The sequence below is a fragment of the Neolamprologus brichardi genome, chromosome 6, assembly GCF_056152115.1.
Source record: "Neolamprologus brichardi isolate AB-2024 chromosome 6, ASM5615211v1, whole genome shotgun sequence".
NCBI lineage: Eukaryota > Metazoa > Chordata > Actinopteri > Cichliformes > Cichlidae > Neolamprologus > Neolamprologus brichardi.
The window spans coordinates 17,853,424-17,869,404 of record NC_142109.1 but is presented as its reverse complement, the minus strand read 5'-3'; the positions used below and the strand labels follow the sequence as shown (position 1 = coordinate 17,869,404).

At 38.6% G+C, this 15,981-nt stretch overlaps 1 long non-coding RNA gene across 1 annotated transcript; it reads right to left on the bottom strand.

Annotated features, from left to right (window-relative positions):
- Window positions 1–11,771: 11,771 nt before the first annotated feature.
- LOC148102521 (uncharacterized) lies at window positions 11,772–13,157 on the bottom strand. Its single transcript, XR_015719128.1, has 2 exons — window positions 12,911–13,157; window positions 11,772–12,092 (listed from the first exon to the last, which is right to left on the bottom strand). It is a non-coding gene; the product is annotated as an uncharacterized LOC148102521 (long non-coding RNA).
- Between the last annotated feature and the right edge of the window lie 2,824 nt (window positions 13,158–15,981).

The window sequence follows — 15,981 nt, the reverse complement described above, 5'->3', positions numbered from 1 at the left end:
ATGAAGCTTTGGGATCTATGCATTACTGTCTCCTTATAGTTGCATCCTGGACTTCCTGACGGGCAGACCCAAGGTGGTGCAGATCAGCGTTACATCATCTACACTGATGCTCAGCACCGGTGGCCCCCCGGGATGTGCACTCAGCCCCCTGCTGTACACCCTGTGTGCCCACACACAGCTCCAACACCATTGTTAAAAGTGCAAATGACAACATAAACATCACAAGCCAACAGGTTACTGAACTGCTGAAATATTGGGCAGTTTACTCGATTATCATACACACTACATGTATACACCATTACCGCTGCACTAAAGCTGCTGCAATATTTTTAGTAATCTGCATTGCTACAACTGTAGCGTTTTCTAATATGCAAATCTCAGTATGCAGGTGCCTCTCCGTGATTGGTGGATCCAGAGGCTGGACCATACAGACTGGCTAACTAGCTGGAAATGACTTATATGATGGCACCGCCATGGACTGCTATTCATTCATACTTGGCTCATCCCAACCAGCATACCTCTGCAAACATGCCCAATGCGGTTCATCATATATGCGGTTAATCATTGTAGGGATGGACTGCCTTTTTGATTTATTATAGTTTTCTGTGTTTTTTTTAGTTAAGGAGGCAAGTTGTTGGGATTTGCTTTGATTCTTTTGATGAGGTAAGCTTGGTAAATCCTCGAGTTAGGCTCCTTTTGTTTGTTGTTTTGGCGTTAAGTCCACTCTGAAGCTATAACCAGCTCCTTTTTAGTGTCAAGTAACCTAACAAACTAACATATTGTAAATAAATCATTATCAAACTGTAACAACTGTGTGATGTGGCTGATGAGGTCTGGCTGACAAGGATGGATCACCCTGTGGTCTGGTCACCCCTAGACGGGCCATAACGGTATCCTTTGTTTGTTTAAATATGTATTTTCTTTTATCTTCTTTACTTTATGTGCAATATTTGCTTCTATGCAATATTGAGGAGGCTCTGAGACTAAGAATTTCATTGCCGATAGTGATATGCCATCATTTCCTGTATATGACAATAATAATGATATGATTTTAGTTTTTGAGACCTATATACAATCAACGGGCTTTTTCTTTAAAAAAAAAAAAAAACCCTAATTGAATTGCACAAATGTAACAAATATCATGCACATTAAAACTTATGTATCCAAACTGATATTTAAGTTCTTTAAAGAGAATTGTGAGAAGTCCAGTTTAAAAAAAGTAGATTTTGTGATACATTTTTAAACTTAATATGTTATTGTTATAATTTTACTATGTTTGTCTGGAACAGTTCTCTCTTGTAAATGAGACATTGGGTCTCAATGGGACTACTTGTATAAATAAAGGTTAAATAAAATGAAAAATAACAACTATATTAGACTATAATTTTATTGCTAGTGTTAATAGTTTCATTTGTCTGATCTTGTTTCATTTTTCAGTTACATCGATAAATGTCTATTTGCGTGCTCTGCTGTGAACATACAGTTATTTGTGTTTCCTATTTTTCCTTGTTATTACTTATTTCCTACAGAGTTATTTCTTGGGGAGCCTTTTCCCAGTTGCTGATAATTTATGATTTTCATTATAATTTGAACCTTAGCATTTAACTAGACATTTATCTGTCTGCATTTAACTGCTGTTTATGATTATTGCTGGCTGGACCCCATACTGCTGATAAAATACTAACAACAAACAGGCGTTTACTGCTTACAAAAAGCTTTTATTGCTCAGCTGGTGGAACAAAAATTGCATGTTTGTTTCGTCATGCCCTTAAAGGTATGTGGTGCACGGCTCAGTGAGCCAGACAATTTGACAACGTGTGTTTGGTCCGTCAGGGCCAGCCTTCAGTGAGACTTCTCTTGTCTGGTCCCTGGGGCTTCAGAGTGGCTCCGCTTTGTCACTCCACTCATCCTCCTGGCTCTGAAAATAATTCTTGCCACCTCCAGTGTTGTTTAAAGCACCGAATGCCAGAAGTGAAGGTTTTATGACAAAATCTAACTCTATTGTTTAATACACAACAAGACTGAAAAGCACAAGTATGGCTCATCTGTTTTCCTACGTTTGATAAGGGCTCCGAGAACATCTGATATATCCTCAGAAAGCAAATGCAGTCAGACACTCCTCAATGTGTTAATTAACCATTCTTCAGTTGTGTTAGCACCACATGTAGTAAATGCAGCAGTGGGAAATGCGTCATTTTACCAATGACTTTATTATGTTATTTATCCTGTTAGAGCGATTAGAACATGCTGTAGGTATTACAGGTATTGCACTGCAGTGGTTTGTATCATATCTATCTAATAGACTCCAATTTGTGCATGTAAATGGAGAGTCCTCTTCACACACTGAGGTTAATTATGGAGTTCCACAGGGTTCAGTGCTAGGACCAATTCTGTTTACATTATACATGCTTCCCCTAGGCAGCATCATTAGAAGACATAGCATACATTTTCACTGCTATGCAGATGACACCCAGCTCTATCTGTCCATAAAGCCAGATAACACACACCAATTAGTTAAACTGCAGGAATGTCTTAAAGACATAAAGACTTGGATGGCCACTAACTTTCTGCTTCTTAACTCAGATAAAACTGAGGTCATTGTACTCGGCGCTGAAAAGCTTAGAAATATGGTATCTAACCAGATTCTTACTCTGGATGGCATTACCTTGGCCTCCAGTAACACTGTGAGGAACCTTGGAGTCATTTTTGACCAGGATATGTCCTTCAACGCACATATTAAACAAATATGTAAGATTGCGTTCTTCCATTTGCGCAACATCTCTAAAATTAGAAATATCCTGTCTCAGAGTGATGCTGAAAAACTAGTTCATGCATTTATTACTTCCAGGCTGGACTACTGCAATTCATTATTATCAGGATGTCCAAAAAACTCACTGAAAAGCCTTCAGTTAATCCAAAATGCTGCAGCAAGAGTACTGACAGGGACTAGAAAGAGAGAGCATATTTCTCCTGTTTTGGCTTCCCTTCATTGGCTTCCTGTTAAATCCAGAATTGAATTCAAAATCCTGCTCCTCACATACAAGGTCTTAAATAATCAGGCCCCATCTTATCTTAATGACCTTGTAGTACCATATTACCCTATTAGAGCACTTCGCTCCCACTCTGCAGGCCTACTTGTTGTTCCTAGAGTATTTAAAAGTAGAATGGGAGGGAGAGCCTTCAGTTTTCAGGCCCCTCTTCTGTGGAACCAGCTTCCAGTTTGGATTCGGGAGACAGACACTATCTCTACTTTTAAGATTAGGCTTAAAACTTTCCTTTTTGCTAAAGCATATAGTTAGGGCTGGACCAGGTGACCCTGAATCCTCCCTTAGTTATGCTGCAATAGATGTAGGCTGCCGGGGGATTCCCATGATGCATTGAGTTTTTCCTTTCCAGTCACCTTTCTCACTCACTATGTGTTAATAGACCTCTTTGTATTGAATCATATCTGTTATTAATCTCTGTCTCTCTTCCACAGCATGTCTTTTATCCTGTCTTCCTTCTCTCACCCCAACCGGTCGCAGCAGATGGCCGCCCCTCCCTGAGCCTGGTTCTGCCGGAGGTTTCTTCCTGTTAAAAGGGAGTTTTTCCTTCCCACTGTCGCCAAAGTGCTTGCTCATAGGGGGTCATATGATTGTTGGGCTTTTCTCTGTATCTATGAAGCGCCTTGAGGCGACATTTGTTGTGATTTGGCGCTATATAAATAAAATTGAATTGAATTGAATTGAATTTAAATTAACACATTAGCAGTAGTTTGATGTGCATAATGTGTCTGCCTTTAGTGCTTTTAAAGCTATTATAATTCATTACAGAGCGTTGCTTATAGTAATATCAGAGTCTTAGATTATCACAGATTTAATAAGCTACTTTAAATGCAAAACTTTGTTTCAGTGCCATTTCAACAATATACCTAGTTTACATATAAGATGAGTCACAGGTGTGTGAATCACCGTCTGGAGGAGTTTAAGCAGTCTGCATAAACAGCATCTGAGGTGCAGTGATGCTTTCTGCTCAGTGTCGGCTCTAACATGTTTTTAATATAGCTTACTTTCTTGCACATGTAACAAACATGTGCAAGAAAGGCCTTCCTCCATTTGAAATTAAATTGGGATTTGATATTTATATTGCTGACGGGTCATATTAATATCCATCTTCAAATGAGGGACAGATGATTAAAAGAAAAGCCAAGAAAAAGTGTTTTAGTATGTGTCGGGACACCAGATTAGATCATTTGCTGTTTTATAGAGAGTAATGGAGAGCAGTTTCTAACTTGTTGTTGGGTTTAGGCTGAAATGAAGCCAAAGCCCCCTAACCGTGGGGGGCTTCATCCTCCAGTCAGAAGATTTGTCACGTCAAAGTACATGAAAAATGCAGCTTAATAAAAATGCAGATTATAGGACGAAAGAATGACAGTTACATGGAAGAGAAGCTGAAAGACAAAAAAAATAGAACATTTTACAGCTAGAGGTCAATTGTTCCTCTATATGTTGACGTTTGTTTATTAAGGAAAGTGCAACAAAGATGGAAGTCCTTAGAAAGCCCGAAGCGTGAATTAATTTCTGTGTAAAGCTTAAATAAATTCTGGAAAGCACTGGGCAAGTCTTGAGTGTAGATACAGCATACTGCCAAAAGAATGTGTTTCAGAATTCTTATGAAGTTGAACACTGGGACGAGACGGCCTGGTTCATCCCAAAGGTGCTCAGTCAGATTGAGGTCAGGACTCTGTGCAGGCCAGTCAAGTTCTTCCACACCAAACTGACTCATCCATGTCTTTGAGCCCTTGAGAGCGACCCATTCATTCACATATGTTGACAGAAACTGTCTGCATGCCTACGTGCTTCAATTTATACACAGAAGTCACTGATTTGGATGGGTGAGTGAATACTTTTGGCAACAGAAGCCTTGTCTAGGCGATTCAAACATTAACATGGATGTGCAATACACATTCATATTAAAAACTGGTAGAAGATGAGGATTTCTGAAGAGGAGAGGAATTGAGATGAGTTTTATCCTCATTTAAGCATAAAAATATTTGCAAAGCACCAGTCACCTATAGACCTTTTCTCTCTTTTAAACAGCATAAAGATCTGTCTGAATAATTTACAATTCTTCACACAGCTGTGAATCGTGTAACTCTACGGATCTACGGTGCTCCTGATTACGCAACAACAAAAGAAAATGTTTAAACAGCTGCAGGCCCCGGACAAAAGTTGTTCGGTCGACCACCGCATGTGTTCATTTACATTTTTCATAAACAAACTTAATTCAGGCAGACTGTCATACATGCTCATTGCTCCCCTGTTTCTCTCTGCTCGTGTTCTTTCAGTGCTCTGATCCTCAGGTGTGTTGAAGTGGAGAAACCACTATCTCCCGTTTTTTCTCTCAACCCTCAAACATCTTCAGCCGTTTGCGAAGGTCTTCCTTTCTTCTGGACCACCTTTTTGTTTCTTTTAACCAGGACTCAGTACTCTTAGTTTATTTGTATTTGTTTAAATAAAAAAAAAAGTATTGGTAAAGTGAATCTTGGCTGTGGGTTTAACAGACCTCCACCACCCTGATAAATATTGGATACATTACCTTGAATAATACATTAACTTGCGACCCCGCTGTTGCTGTGTAGGAGACCTCGGCCAGCATAAGGTCATCATCTCGTGCACGCAGCTCGGTTCTCTGGGCCATCAAAGCTCCACCATGTCTCGCTGTCCATCCTCCAGGGATCTGACTTCTTTTGCTCCTCAGCACACATGCACACATCAGCACGCAGCTTGCATTAGTAATATTTTTAACTTTATTATCACTTTATTTCTCAATGGGCTCTTCAGTGACAACCTCTGAGCCGGTTTGTGATCATCTGATGCAATTAACGTTATAGGGGCTTCCCATATGACTCTACAGAGGTTTATAAGCCCAATCTTTTTGGTTTTGTTGCCCATTCTCGGCGCTCTAATGACTTCTATTCCTACTAGCATTTAAGCAGCTTTTTGTGTAATGCTCTTTTATCCACCTAGTCCTCTTTTTCCTCACTTCACACTGTGAAAATTGCCCAAATTTGCATGTGTAAGAATGTTTTTTCCCCCCTCTTGCTTAATCAGTCATAATTATCATACATTCAGTTTGAATGCATTTGATTTTAAATTATATATTTTCTTGGCTGTGATGTTGTGAAAACTCATTAGCCTCGATCCGGCACACCGTGTTCGTCTGCAGCCCTGCTTTGCTACAGTTCAGCGTTAAAAGAAAATGTCCTGAAGTTAATGAATTATTATCACCACTTACGCGTTCCCTCTGCAAATACAATGTGCTAGAATAACTCCATCAAATTACAGCTTTAACAACTTGCAGATGTGTTGGCCTCAGGGTTGGACCCGAGGACAATCATAGTTGTCTTTTTTCTTTTTTTTTTGGTATTCTATATATTTAATAAACATGTTTTCCATTGCTTGAGAACAGAGTGTCTTGCCCCCTTGGAAGGCTGTGCCACTGTTTTTTCAACATTACAGCAAAAAATAACTTTTAAAGCTTGTATTGCAAATTGAAATTTGACAAAGAAAGTAACCCTACAGTTCACAAGATTGCTAAATGTAGTTTGCAGTTTTCTAACAGTACATTGGTTTGTTTCATGCTAAAAGCCTGTTGAGAAAATCATTCAAATTCTTTTTGTCTTTAATGATGACATTTGTGCTACTCTAAGTAAAAAATAAAATAAAATCAAAAATCAACCTATCAGTGCTTTTATGATTCACTTCTTATCATATTGTTTGTGGGCCTTTCTGTCTGTGTTCATTTCATGTCAAACAACTTTGTGTTCCTGTCAAAAATGACCGTCTCATTAAGACTCATCATAAAAACTATAATTATTGATATGCTATCACCACTTGTTGCACTAGATCTTTTTATCCGCTTAAGTTCTTGTGAACATTACAATTTTCAAACTTCTGTTTGGTATTTGTGGCCCGTATGTCTCATTAATCTGAGTTTATATGCTTTGAATTTGAGTTCTAAAAAAAGAATTTCCAACTTTAAGAAATACTTGGATGAAATATAGTGTACTGCTGATCACAAACTTTTCACAAAAAATAACTCCTGTAGTGTCACGTTTGACTAGGAAGATTTTATTTGTGTATTAGGGAAATTATCCCAAAACTACACTGGCAGGTCTCCCAGTATAAATCCGCATGCTCCAGACATAACTTGTTCTGGCATCATATGTTACCCATATCTTTGTACCATATTTAGATTGACAGATGCTCATCGACTGTGATTTTGGACTTGGGATACAGATGAGTAGCTGCTCCACAAACCTCTTTGATCACTGCCAATTTGTATTGTTGATGGCAACCTGGTCTTGTATCTCCATTGTTAAAGTGAATCACCATAACAGCGTAATAAAATTTCTTGAGTGAGCTGATGGCCTGAAATATTTTCTGACCAGACTCTGCATCCCATAAACTGTTGGTAGATTCATTTCTTGATCTGCTTTGATCTGATTTGCTTGATGTCTTTCTGGGTTACCACCTTCCAGCTGTCCTTGTAAGTCTTTTTCCTCTCAAAGTCGATCATGTTTACCACTATGGTTTTAATAGACTCAGGAACAGTTCAAAGCAGGATCTGATGTCATCAATTCAGGATATGGCACATTATGTTGCCCCTGCGTCATCCTGATGACATTTTCAATTGAAAGCCCAACTTGATTCTTCTTTGGCCGTCCTCTTCATTGCTGAATTCCTCCCCACCAGTCATTTCTTGGTCTGGATTGCACTAATTTTATTCCGTGCCGTCTTTAACTCTGACACTTCCTCCTCTAATCCAGACCTTCCCAAAGTGTGGGGCCCGCCCCCTAGGGGGGGGCGCAGAGCCATGGCAGGGGGGGGGGGGGGCGTGGGATGAAAGGGGGGGGGGGGAACAAAACGCTTGGACACTGCTAGCATGGGCGCCTACAGAAACGCAAAGCAGGAGATGAAGCATAGCTGAATATGTTTCCAAACCAACTTCATTCTAAGCCAAAGACTAGAAAATATGGTGAAGCATATCTTCCCTTTGGTTTCACCTGCACAAGTGCCAAGGTAGGTCTCCCCTGCAGAATTGGTTTTCCCTGTGTCGGGAGCAGCGCTGGGCTGTTTAAATCACGGACAAACAGTATCCCACATTTGTGATTTTTAGATCACAAACACTTCTTGTAATGACTAACTACTCCTGACATTTTGGAGATGTTAGCTCTTTATACAGTAAAGTTACAGTGGGATACAAATAATATCAGGCTGATCCTGCCACGATTTGTTCCCTTGGTTCAAATCACGGACAAACAGTATCCCACAGCTGTTTATGTTTTTAAACCCATTTTGCACAGAGAGGCATTTTTTGAAAAATGTATTGATAGCAATGTTGAATATTATTACACAGGAAAAAAACAACTACACGTAAAATAATCACATCGTGACACCTCTGCCTTTCTAAATCGAGGGACAGTGTAAAACCTGCAGATAGTCAGATTAACAGTATTTTGTCTCTATCTGCCATTCTACAATTAATCTCATGTAAACAATAACGTGGCGCACAGCGTGACGTGAAAAAAGCCACATACCTTTGATTTGACGTTGCGTGACGAACTCTGTATTCCTCGTCCACACGTAAACGCAAAAAAGGAGTTTAAAAAAATCTCTGTTTTCGGTGATTTGAAACGTTGTTTACGTGTGGACGAAACAGCTGCGTTTTCAAAAATACCCGTGTAGGTGCGGACGTAGCGTAAAAGAGTTAGTAGTTTATTTTCTTACTACCTGTAATTTATTGCAGATTACTTGTATTTGCTTAATTGTTTACTAAATGTTTGAGGTGTGAAATAAACCGCAATGGAGCAAAATATGGGTGTGTGTGGTTGGAGGATGTGTATGGAGGACCACAAGAGCCACGCGCATCGAAATAAAAAATCCTGTGCTTAATTAATGAATTGTAGAATAAAATCTGCATTTGTAAATTCATTTTTGAATTCCAATTTAATAAACTGATTTTTAAAATGCTTTTTAAGTCTTCATTTCAAAAAACATTTTCGAATTGCACTTTAATAAACTTCATTTCAAAAACCTTTTTCGAATTGCACTTTAATAAACTTCATTTCAAAAACCTTTTTCGAATTGCACTTTATATAAACTTCATTTCAAAAATCTTTTTCGAATTGCACTTTAATAAACTTCATTTCAAAAACCTTTTTCGAATTGCACTTTAATAAACTTCATTTCAAAAACCTTTTTCGAATTGCACTTTAATAAACTGCATTTCAAAATCCATTTCCCTTTCCTGTTCGCTCAGGGATTAACATGTGGATTAGCATTTGGATTAGCAGTTGGATTAACAACTTCATTTTAAAAATCCTGCTGCTATTCAAATGAGCCACACCGTGGGATGTAAGGAGCTCTCTGATTGGTTGGTCAGACACAGGCTGTCTGCCAGCCTGGATGTTTCTAGCTCATAGCTTCGCCCTGCTAAGAAGCCTGTGTGCTTGTACAAAGGCCGTTCGACCTCGGGATTTACACTCGGCTCGACAAGGATATGTGAAGAATGAAGGGACCCTGCAGCAAAGGGAGAGCCCAACCTCTGGTTGAGTGCCTGTTTACAAAGTCTGACCACCTGTGAAGGTAACGTGCTAATGTGGCTAACGCTAGCATCACCGCAAGTAGCCCCATTATTTTAAGGTCATCTTAGCTTATGAAAGTTTTACGTCGCAGCTGTACGAGCTAGCTACGTGTTTTGTAAGCTGCTGTGCTCTTCACAAATGAAGCTGGAAGCAGCTCAAACTATTAGAACCAGCACTGAGGCCTGTTACATTTATACAGTGTTAGAGCAACGGCTGCAGCCTACAGCCTTTAAACTAGCGATTAAAATGCTGACAGTAAACTCGTCAGTCCAGATGTTACCACATTACTTTGTGATACTTGTGAGTTAAAACAACTGAGACAGGCTGATTAAAATAACAGCTTTCAGTTCTTTCATTCAGCATATAAACACTGGAGATCACACTACTGATTTCAGCTCATTTAATATGTGAGTGCAGATTCATTCAACTGGACATAAACGATGATCAAAGGTTGTATATATGATGAATTCATTAAATCTCAGCCTCTAACACAGTGCGCTGAATCTTAGCTTTGAATGTCCAGTATATTCTAATCAGTGCAATCTAAGCATTCACTGAACCTACAGTATCTACACCTGTGTGGTAAAGCTACAGATAATGAAATTTAATTATTAATACAATATACGTCATGAGAAACGAAAGCTGAAATTGATTCAGTTTAGTACTTTTCTCTGTATGCTCTGTGATCATAAAGGCCTTAAATTCTGTGATATATACTGTAAATGATTTTCACAGAGGTCTTAAAGTACTTAAATCACTGCTGATAGTCTGGTTGTTTATATTTTCACATTTTTGTGTCTGTAGGGCTGTTTGATGACAATTTGGACTCCTCTGGGAGATGAGGACACACCCACACCTGTTCCATACTGCAGCCATTGATGGTGTTACGGCTCTGAGTCAGCTTTGGGCCATCAGACGCACACACTGGAAAACCAGCACCTGGACTTCATGCAGGAGAGACGGCCTCAGTGATTTTAGGTTCATAAGCAAGTTCAAACATTTCTGGCCTATTATCACTTAGATTTCTTAATCTTAAAAGTGAATGCATTTAAAGCAGGAACTGCACACCTAGCCATCAGAAGTGTGGCAGCATGAGTACTGTAAAGTTTTGTAGGGTCCTTGTTAAAAATTCCACAAGCACCACACATTTGTCATATAAAGTTCCATTTTTTACAGTACAATGTTGAAATTATAAACTATATATTCTAGTTGTCCACTTGTCAGTAATTTTTGAGTAAATGGATGTCAGTGATAAATCAGTGGTGATTCACCTGCAAATGTTTTTAACAAACTTTGTTTTTTGTAGAATTCCTCAGCAGCTGTGGAGAGATGCATTTGAATATCTTCTGGTTCCACTTCTCCTTACCTGGAAGCTGAGCATTGCTCATTTCTGACAAGGACATACACCTCAGTGCTTATCATGGGTGTTACATCCTTCGTGCAGCAATTCCAGAGAAAACAAGAGAGCAACGACCACTCATTAAGACCAGCCAGAAATCTGTCCCTTTCTGGCAGCTGTGGAAACTTCCAATAAGAAAGTTTGCATTCTTAGAACAATGCTGGATCATGTGTGATGTGTCATCATATCAGGATATTACATTTTGACCTAATTCTGCTCAATCTGTTTTGATCGTTGATCCAGTATTTCAGCTTTGTGTTGTGCTGCAAGTTTAAAACCCATTGTCCTCATGAGCACAGCATCTAACAACTCTCCTTGAAAAAGTCGATTGACTTTAACGGACACAATGGTTTCCAGTGGGAGATATTTTCATCACTTATCCGTGACACTGGAGAAGTCACCTGAGTGAGTGATAAAACAATTTTCCATGGAAAATCCAGAGGGACTAAACTTTGTTGTTTCTTTGGGCTCTATTTCAGCTCTAGCAGCATCTCTCAGAAGAAAACTGTTTTCCCAATAATCAGATGAAAAAATTGAACCAGGTGGTATTCTCTGGAGTTTAAGACCAAGACTGAACTCAAACAGTGAATTGACATTAGACTGGAATTCATAAGATGATTAGAAATACTGCTGAAGCTGAATGATTCATTCATATATGATTTTTTTTTTCTCCAATTCACCAGGTCTGTCTAGTTCAGTATGACTGTGGTACATGATACAAAAGAATAAATACAGAAGAATAAAAACTTTGTGAATAACTTTACTCTTCTTAAAAATAACTAATAAAACAAGTAAAAGTACAAATGTGTACAAGTTAGAGACTTCCTCACTAAGATTTTAATTGTGTGTTAAAGAGAAAGAGATTAGGAGGTAAAATAGACGATGCAGAGTCCATCATCACTGAGGCTGTCTCTCCTGCATGAAGTCCAGGTGCTGGTTTTCCAGTGTGTGCGTCTGATGGCCCAAAGCTGACTCAGAGCCGTAACACCATCAATGGCTGCAGTATGGAACAGGTGTGGGTGTGTCCTCATCTCCCAGAGGAGTCCAAATTGTCATCAAACAGCCCTACAGACACAAAAATGTGAAAATATAAACAACCAGACTATCAGCAGTGATTTAAGTACTTTAAGACCTCTGTGAAAATCATTTACAGTATATATCATAGAATTTAAGGCCTTTATGATCACAGAGCATACAGAGAAAAGTACTAAACTGAATCAATTTCAGCTTTCGTTTCTCATGATGTATATTGTATTAATAATTAAATTTCATTATCTGTAGCTTTACCACACATTTACCACACAGGTGTAGATACTGTAGGTTCAGTGAATGCTTAGATTGCACTGATTAGAATATACTGGACATTCAAAGCTAAGATTCAGCGCACTGTGTTACAGGCTGGGGTTTGATGACTTCATCATTTAAACAACCTTTGATCATCGTTTATGTCCAGTTGAGAATGAATCTGTGCACTCACATATTAAATGAGCTGAAATCAGTAGTGTGATCTCCAGTGTTTATATGCTGAATGAGAGAACTGAAAGCTGTTATTTTAATCAGCCTGTCTCAGTTGTTTTAACTCACAAGTATCACAAAGTAATGTGGTAACATCTGGACTGACGAGTTTACTGTCAGCATTTTAATCGCTAGTTTAAAGGCTGTAGGCTGCAGCCGTTGCTCTAACACTGTATAAATGTAACAGGCCTCAGTGCTGGTTCTAATAGTTTGAGCTGCTTCCAGCTTTATTTGTGAAGAGCACAGCAGCTTACAAAACACGTAGCTAGCTCGTACAGCTGCGACGTAAAACTTTCATAAGCTAAGATGACCTTAAAATAATGGGGCTACGTGCGGTGATGCTAGCGTTAGCCACATTAGCACGTTACCTTCACAGGTGGTCAGACTTTGTAAACAGGCACACAACCAGAGGTTGGGCTCTCCCTTTGCTGCAGGGTCCCTTCATTCTTCACATATCCTTGTCGAGCCGAGTGTAAATCCCGAGGTCGAACGGCCTTTGTACAAGCACACAGGCTTCTTAGCAGGGCGAAGCTATGAGCTAGAAACATCCAGGCTGGCAGACAGCCTGTGTCTGACCAACCAATCAGAGAGCTCCTTACATCCCACGGTGTGGCTCATTTGAATAGCAGCAGGATTTTTAAAATGAAGTTGTTAATCCAACTGCTAATCCAAATGCTAATCCACATGTTAATCCCTGAGCGAACAGGAAAGGGAAATGGATTTTGAAATGCAGTTTATTAAAGTGCAATTCGAAAAAGGTTTTTGAAATGCAGTTTATTAAAGTGCAATTCGAAAAAGGTTTTTGAAATGAAGTTTATTAAAGTGCAATTCAAAAAAGATTTTTGAAATGAAGTTTATATAAAGTGCAATTCGAAAAAGGTTTTTGAAATGAAGTTTATTAAAGTGCAATTCGAAAAAGGTTTTTGAAATGAAGTTTATTAAAGTGCAATTCGAAAATGTTTTTTGAAATGAAGACTTAAAAAGCATTTTAAAAATCAGTTTATTAAATTGGAATTCAAAAATGAATTTACAAATGCAGATTTTATTCTACAATTCATTAATTAAGCACAGGATTTTTTATTTCGATGCGCGTGGCTCTTGTGGTCCTCCATAGATGTGTGCGTGCGTGTGCGCGCGTGCACGCCAGGGGCCACGAACATTTTTCTTGTAAAACAAAGGGGGGCCCAGCATAAAAAGTTTGGGAACCACTGCCATGGTGCTGCCACGCAGTGACCTGTGAGCAAGGCTTTAAAAAAGCATGATACAACAAAGCTATGAGAAAAGTTCAGAGCTATTGAAACAATTTTGTAACTGACTATGAGAAATGCCAACACAGGAATGGTTCCCATGGAGAAGAAACTCTACTGGGCAAAGGTTTTTGTAGTGGTTGCCAATGAACCCAAGCTGTACGCATGTGTGTGTGCACATGCATGCATGTTATTTAGGGTAATTACTGTATTCAGTGTGTTCATTTTTAATGACCAATTATGTTTGACTTGGAATACCAAAAGTATGTTGAATAAAACACACAAATTAGACACAAACTGCATTTTTCTGAAGTAAAACTTTTATATCAGGCAAAATGTGACCCAAACACAACACTAAGGCTAATGTGGTGGCAGATTTCTTTTCTCATGTATTAATCACATATTTTAATCATATCATTTTAGTATAGCAAGGTCGCTCCTGACACCAGTTGTATGCATGCATGTAGAATGTTATCACAAGTGGGTCCCGGGTGTTATTGCACCTTCACAGAGGGTACATTGTAGACTTGAAGATCTCCAGACATCCTGCTCACAGGGAGGTGACGGGTGGTGTCACTTCAAAAGACACGCTCACCTGGTAGTTGCAGTTTTATTTAAGATTTTCCAAAACAAACTAATATTTCATAGATTATTCGTTTGCATCTCATGGTGAACCGTCTCCTTCTGGAAAGTGTCTTTTTCCTGTCTCCAAAAAGTTAATTCTGTTCATCTGGACATAGCGTAGCGTGGAAGAAGTCACTTGGATGAGTGACGAAACGTTTCTCCCACAAAACGCTACGTCCAGATGAACAGAATCAACTTTTTGGAGATTTACTTTCCTGGATGATTGAGAATGCATCAAGATGTCTTTTGATACAGGTTTGAAAAGGATCCCACAATCCCCCACCACTGTTGTTTTCTCAATGCCTTTTCTAACTTCTTTTTTTCCTTTAAATTACCAGTGTGTGCTGCTGTCTGTGCAGCTTTTCTTGATTTGGCCGTTCCTAATGGTCCAGATCTATCTTGATGGACTTGCTTTGTTTTCACCAAGCATTAAAAGCTCCTGTGTGTGATCACAGCAAATGGATCCAAATGCAAGTGCCACACATGGAATCATCTCCAAAACCTTTTTACCTGCTCAATTTATAAAGAAGTGAGAAAGAAAATGAGAGGAAAATGTCCCATTATATTTACACCTTTAAGAACAGGGGGCTGTGTATAAAAATAGCAGTAATTAATTCTGGCCTAATAGAGCATTGTTTAACCCCTCCACTTAAATTTATCATTAGTCATGGCTAATGACGGGAGGCGGAGAGACGAAGCCGTAACAAAAGATACAAATTTATCAGCCAAAACCCCCCCAAATCACCATGTAAGGTGGTGTAACCTAAAATAACCAGGCCAAAGGAACTAAATAAACAGCACGAAGTTGGGCAGAGGGAGAGTGAGCAAAGACTAAGGGTGTTTGTTTAGTTTTATAAATATAGTTTTATTTACTCTGGTGAAAATCATCTGTTGAATTTGTACAATTCCAGCTTTTATCGAAAAGATAAAACTCCACGTGAACCAAAATGTGTCGGTGCAAAACACGTTCAGTCCACGTCAGGCTGGATGTTTCTGCGGTGGGAGAAAGTAAGTCAATAAGTAAATAAACTTCCTAAAATTGGTTTAAAATGGTTCCTAAAATTCATCTGACACACTCAAAACAACAGAACAGCCCATCTTCCAAAACAGTCCATGAGATCAGCACTTTCCAAAAAAGTTGACTGGTCCCTCTGAGGACTCTGCATTTGTAACATTTATCGGGTTATTTATTTATATTTATTATTATTTATTATTTATATCTATTTATAAGTTTGTTTGTTTTTTTACAAGAGCTATGACTTAGAGATTTAAACAAAGAAAACAATAAAATACATTTTATTATCTTGTAAACACAATATTTCTTGTTGACCTCAATAACTTTGTTACCCACTTTATATGCTAATAAGCTGAAGATATGATGTTGTGAATATTGTTTTGATTTTTTTTTAAATTAGCCAAACAAAGTTTTTTGTTTTTTTGTTTTTTTTCTTGTTTGTTTGTTTGTTTGTTTTGTTTTTGCTTTGTTTTATTATTTGCTTCGAGCCCTGTGTACAGGAGCTGCATGCTAAAAGATCTTTTGTTAAAAGGGTTGGCGTAATAAGCAAATG